Genomic DNA, 6,849 nt, shown 5'->3' with positions numbered 1-6,849 from the left:
TAAAATGCATGAAACAAGCCAGCAGATGTTTAGTGAAGTGTTTCTTCTCATGAAAATGGCCTGGCATGGCCTAGCGCGTTAAGGCGTGCGCTTCGTAATCTGAGGGTCGCGGGTTCGCGCCCGAGTCGCGCCACACATGCTCGCCCTCCCAGCCGTGGGGGCGTTATAATGTGACGGTCAATCCCACTATTCGTTGGTAAAAGAGTAGCCCAAGAGTTGACGGTGGGTGGTGATGACTAGCTGCCTTCCCTCTAGTCTTACACTGCTAAATTAGGGACGGCTAGCACAGATAGCCCTCGAATAGCTTTGTGCGAAATTCCAAAACAAACAAACAAATCTCATGAAAATTTTGCTTGTATGTTCAGTATCCAGCTGCGAATGTAAACGCAGCTTTTCTGCATTAAGACTGTTGAAGACGTAGTTAAGGTCAACTATGTCTCAGTGCCGTCTCAACCATGTGGCAGTTTGCTACACTCACAAAGATGAGATCGACAAGATAAATATAGAAGAGCTTAAGAAAGAATTCATAAACAGATCATCATAAAGGAGGTCTACGTTTGGGAACATGTAGACTAGAAGACTAAATGAATCTTACTTCAATGAAAAGTATGAATAATTATGTGACACATTGTATTGATGTATAATTTTCAAGAGTTCGCAAAGACATTTTAATTATTTTTATCAAACAACATGAACAGTTTTTCAGTAGGTATAAACTTATCAAGGGTAATTACTAATTTTATTAATATTTGAAAACGTAATTCATGCAATGAAAGTTATTAGTAACCTTGTCAAGTATAATGGCCATCTTTTATACTGTGCAGTGTGCAGGAATAAATTCATGTGGCAGTTAATTTGTGACACATTTGTCTTTATTCTATTAACATTTTCAAAACTCTTCACAACACCTCACTTATACAAACCTACATGGAAACCTTGAAGTATCGTGGCAACAAGATTACTCTGTGACTGCATGTTTACAGCTTTCAGGTTCACATAATTAGAGATTACCAATTTGTAAATTGAACAGTCCACATAAGTGGTTGTAAAAATCATCCCCCCCCCATCGGGTGTAAAAAATCTACGCCCCTTGTCATAGCTGTCTACCACATCAACTTATTCTATGTTTCAGTTACAGCTATTTATTACGTCAGCTTACTTACTCTCTGTCTGAGTCATAGCTGTTTACCACATCAACTTATTCTATGTTTCAGTTACAGTTGTTTAAAACGTCAGTTAACTCTGTATTTCAGTCATACCTGTTTACTACATCAGCTTACTCTATGTCTTAGTCATAGCTGTCTGCAACACCAACTTATTTTCAGTTTCAGTTATAGCTGTTTATTACATAAGCTTACTCAACGTTTCAATTATAGCTGTTTCTTACGTCAACCTACCCTATGTTTCAGTAATAGCTGTTTACCACGTCAGCTTACTCTATGTATCAGTTACAGCTGTTTACTACATTAGCTTACTCTATGTTTCAGTTATAGCTGTTTCTCACGTCAGCTTTTACTCAATGTTTCAGTTATAGCTGTTTCTTACGTCAACTTACTCTACGTTTCAATTATAGCTGTCTACCACGTCAGCTTACTCTGTGTTTCAATCATAGTTGTCTACCTCGTCAGCTTACTTTATGTTTCAGTCATAGATGTCTACCACGTCAGCTTATTCTATGCTTCAGTTATAGCTGGTTAAAATGTCAGCTTACTCTATGTTTCAGTTCTATGTGTACATAATGACAACAAAACATTCTAAGAAACTTGAACTTCCTCCTGATGGCATCAAAACAAACATCCAGTGGCATGTTCTAAGTATTACTTGGTAACATTAACATGCATCCAATGGCGTGTTCTAACCGTCGCCTCACTGTAGTCACATTACACATTTGTTCTACATGTCAGTTATGACTCGCCTAACTGAAGACACTAACATGTATTCTCGACCAAAGGTAATATGGTCATGGCAAGAATTTTATAGTAAAATTATATTCCTTAAGATATTTTCATGTCTTATGACTAAAACTGTATTTTTTGTTCTCAGATGTAGTTGTGTTATTTGAACAAATACAACAATTTTGTCTACTAGTATCAAAGCTTTGAGGCTTCTTAAGCCTATGAAAGGTGACGAAAGTTCTGTTTAAGTGCAACGTTTTAATCACATACCTCATAATTGATTTATTTTGGAATTCATCACAGAAGATGTGAATAACAAAAATTGATTTTAAATGTAATTTTCACTCTTACTTTAATCTTATTAAAGTTCTAATTTGAAGGAATGCGAAAAAAATGCACAAATAAGAGAAGCTCAATTACTAGGTATGAAAAGATGAAAAATTAGAGAGTAACATATATTCAAATATGCAATTTATGTAAAACTTACAATCTTTATTATCTTTACTGCTAGATTATTCAACATTATCTGAACTGCTACACCTTCATAGAAAGAGACTAGGGTTTACTGCCATCTACATTTTTATTGTATTTTTGATTTCAGTATTTATTATTTCCTGTCTATTTTTGATGCACTTGAAGAAATAAAAACAGTATAACGTACTAATTAAATCGTTTAGATTCTCATCAGCTATCGTATCTTTCATGATGTTAAGGTTCGCAGAAAATCCTTGAAATCATAACATTCATGTACGAAATATTTATATTTTCCTAAACTTATATGAGCTTCTTGAAATCTTTTAACATTAAAATTCGAGGTGCGATCCCTCCAGAAGGAACAATATTGAAAACATATCGTGAATCTTAATACTTTAAGCAAACAAACACTATGATAACAGAAATAAGATTTTTTAAAAATATTCACATAATAGGAAATATTAATGTTCCTAATTATAATTATAGCTCTTCTAAGCAATTTAATATTTGTTATTTCATATATTTTTATTTTCTGCAAAAATAAAGGAAAGTAAGATGCGTTTATTACTTCGCTTTTTGTGTGTTTTAATACTAGGTATCGCATAAAAAGTTAGTACATTTGAACGCAAAGTATTAAGGTTTTCATCAAGTATTTAATAAAATGCCTCTGTGTCAAATCCTCCAGTGGACGTGGATCACCAGTAACCTTACGGATTTACACTGCTAAAAATCGGGGTTAGATTCCCCGTGGTTGACAAAACTCATGGCCCGTTGTATAACTACTTGAAAACATCAACTATCAAATCAGAAAGTTCCTTAGTTGTAAGATATTTTGCATAATAGTTCAAATCACGTTAATGAGTTACATTATGTATGTCTGCTGCCCACGGCTACGGTGCTTACGAAAAACTGTCCGCAGCTTACGGCCAAGTTGGTGGCATCTATGGAAGTGGCTACCTGAACGTTCCCGGACACAGTGACCTTTTCTACCAAAAAAGGAATCGATCCACTGCACAGGATGAGGTTAGTTATGTATTAGTTTTTATGCTCAGCTTTGGAAACAACAGATAACATAAAATTTGGCAAATGATTAAAAATTCAATTTTTTGCTTCGTTTAAAAAGTATTTAAACATTTGACCGAATACAAAGGATCTGTTAATTTTTCTGATTTTTTTGTGTCTGTTTGTTTTCTATAGATGTGAATGGTCTGACAAATCAAGTCGGAACTCCACGTCCCTCAGCGGACATCTTTTCTTCTTTCCATCCCAGTGACCTCTGGTGGGTCTTTGACTATTATCTCATTCTTCCTCTTCCGCTGACTCTTCAACCTCAGGGACTTCTGGTCTCTCATTTGGACTCTGTGATCCAACAGTGTTGTTGTTGATATTGTTGTATTTATTTCTTCTGTTCAATTATTGTAAAAACTAATAAAACATTGCTTAAGAAAATTCAGTGGCTTTCTCTCACCTTTTTCTCCAGTGAAAATTAATCACACACTGCTAGAATGTCATGTTTAATATGGTAAGCTTCATGGGTTATCAAGCTGTTGTTGAAACGATTACCTTAATATAAATACACAACGATCCGAAATATTTCAAAACACTATTCGTGAATAAAAACATATCTCCAAAAGGAGTTACTATTTTCAACACAGAATAAATCATATTTTGTCTATTAGTAAAGAACTGCTGCAAGTATAAAAATGGTGATTTATTTTTTATTTGTGATATGTTTCTTATTCTACTTTGTATAATAGATCAGGATTCACTGACCGAATCGAATACAGATATCCTTAACTACGTGATTAGGCTAATGAGAAAATTTAGGTTTCAGTTTTCTCTAAGATACAGAATCATTTTCTGAAGCCCTCGCCAGTACAACGGTAAGTCTACGGCTTTATAACGCTAAATTGGAGGGTTCCATTACTCTCGGTGAGCTCGGTAAATAGCCCAATTTAGCTTTGCTGTAAGAAAAATACACACACTTTCTGAATGCATTTGTAATTGTTTTGCAAATTACACTTATATTGCAACCGCTTTACAATCGATAGAACTATATACAATATACCAAAGATACACAATTAAGCCTAGAATAATTGTAATGCATGTACGATATTCATAAGGGTTTTTAACTCTTTTTGTAATTCACTATATAATAACCTAAATTAATTTAGGCGTGAATAATACTGAGGAGTTTTGAATAGATGAAAATGAGGTCCACAGTGACTACGTCACAGATTATTTTTTAATTTTATTTTTGGTGAAAATACACGAAATCAAAAATAAAATTTTATATGATACAGTTAATTTTGCCAACACAAATAAGCAAATTATAATAAACACTTATTCAGTTACAGAAATCGAAAGATGGCATAAAAGAAAATTTGCTATCGAAGATACAAAACAAAAATTTGGAACGCCATCTGCCGATACGTAATATATACTTCTGTATCATAATATCACAGGTAATTTCAAATGGGAATATTTAACACTTAAAAAATAGCTTTCTTTACTTGGAGAAAATTTATAAATTTTCAAATAATTTGTATTTTAAAACTTACGTTTCTTGGTTCTAATTTTGAAATATTTATTTTACACAAATCATTCACAATTTAAAAAAAACGACGAATATATACTTAACAGTAGGGATTTACTTATGAGTCATTACTTCACCCTAGAAAGATAAAAGAAACGATAAATTTTATTTTTATCAAACTCGTGCTTGAAGTTCGTTGACTTCTGAGCCACCTCCTTTTGTGTGTGTGGAATATGTGTTGGATTGATATTACTGTTACTCAAGGTAAGCTTTATAGAAATACGGGGGGGGGGGGTATAATTAGAGAGGGGCATTAGTAAAGTTTGGGTTGGTTTGTTTTGAATTTTGTGCAAGGCTACACGAGCGCTGTCTGCGCTAGCCGTTTCTAATTTCGCAGTGTAAGACTAGAGGGAAGGCAGCTTGTCATCAACTCTTGGACTACTCTTTTACCAATGAATAGTAGGATTGACCATCACATTATAATGCCCCCACATCTGAAAGGGCGAGCATGTTTGATGTCACGGAGATTAGAACCCGCGACCCTCAGATTACGAGTCGAATACCTTAACCACACGGCCATGCTTTTTAGTAAAAAGCAACACGGTATACATGTATACACGTGATATTATTACAAAAATATCAACAGCTCTTACTTTATTCACTGTCTGAAGTATTTTTCTCTGTGAATTATTTAGATTTCAATTAATTTTGAAAATTAGTTTTTCCTTGTCAGAATTGCTTGGTTATAATTACGTTTAACTTCTTTGGATCATTAAAAACACTTAACATCCGTCATGCTCCACATTTCGGGGTGTAGTACAGGTAAGTACGATGTGTACTTTTTTCTACTTTTTTTTAAACGGAGATGAGTTTTTTCGAAATTGTGTTGTTGTTTTTAATACTTTACCACGTGGACAAAATTTAACTATGTGTTGTTAAAAGAGTAGTCCAAGAGTTAGCGGTGGGTGGTAATGACTAGCTGCTCTCCCTCTAGTCTTACACTGCTAAGTTAGGGATGGCTAACGCAGATTACCCTCGTGTAGCTTTGCGCGAAATTCAAAACAAACTAAACCAATCAAATCCACTCATTCAGGAAACTTTTGGTGAGAGTGTGATAGGAGACAGACGTGTTTTTCGTGATTCCTAAAATGAAAGATTGAAAATAGGTTCCCTCGATCATTATCGAATAAAAGTCTATATTTTCTACCTGGACGAACGACAAAGTTACCGATAAAAGACACAAGAACAAAACTACACAGGCACTTACTTGAACAATTCTCTCACGATTGAGCAAGAAACCGCGACAAACCCATCGCTGGAAGCTACAGCTGAGCCAAGATACGTGATGTCAGACGAGAAAATTGCCAAAGTTGTTCAAACCACCGACACGACACGAAAAACAAGTAAACCTATATATATATATGTAAAAATGGCTGGTATGGATAGAGAAAGATCTACGTAAAGGAGCGAACAACGTTTCGACTTTCTTCGGTCGTCGTCAGCTTTACAAAGAAAGAAAGAGGAAACTGACCGATAGCTGTTTGAAGGTGGTTGTGTAATTGAGTGCAGGAATGTAGAGGGCGTGCTTAGTCATAGTCACCGCATCTGCTCGTCAGTGCTAACCCTCAATTTTTTAAACTATTGAGGCACGAATGAAACTTAATTTTGAATTACATCAACAAATAAACAAAAATTTGCCATTATTTGATGTATTTTATGATGTAAAAAGCGTTTCTTCGAAATAACTAGAGAATTGAATTTTTTTTAAACGAGAGACAACAGGCTTCTAAAAAACTATCATCATATATCATCTAGAAACTTTACGAAGAACACCGCCAGATGGCAACTCTGACAGCGTGCTTTCAAGCAGAAGGTACGATTTGCACATGAAAAATCAGACCCACAAGACTTCGCTTTGATATAATGTAGGGTAGATCAATAGTA

At 34.7% G+C, this 6,849-nt stretch overlaps 1 long non-coding RNA gene across 1 annotated transcript; it reads right to left on the bottom strand.

Moving 5' to 3' along the window:
- Window positions 1-4,069: 4,069 nt before the first annotated feature.
- LOC143225425 (uncharacterized) lies at window positions 4,070-6,457 on the bottom strand. The gene is made up of 2 exons (XR_013013836.1): window positions 6,173-6,457; window positions 4,070-4,333 (listed from the first exon to the last, which is right to left on the bottom strand). It is a non-coding gene; the product is annotated as an uncharacterized LOC143225425 (long non-coding RNA).
- Between the last annotated feature and the right edge of the window lie 392 nt (window positions 6,458-6,849).

Source organism: Tachypleus tridentatus, chromosome 9, assembly GCF_004210375.1.
Source record: "Tachypleus tridentatus isolate NWPU-2018 chromosome 9, ASM421037v1, whole genome shotgun sequence".
NCBI lineage: Eukaryota > Metazoa > Arthropoda > Merostomata > Xiphosura > Limulidae > Tachypleus > Tachypleus tridentatus.
This window is presented reverse-complemented; position numbering and strand designations above follow the sequence as displayed.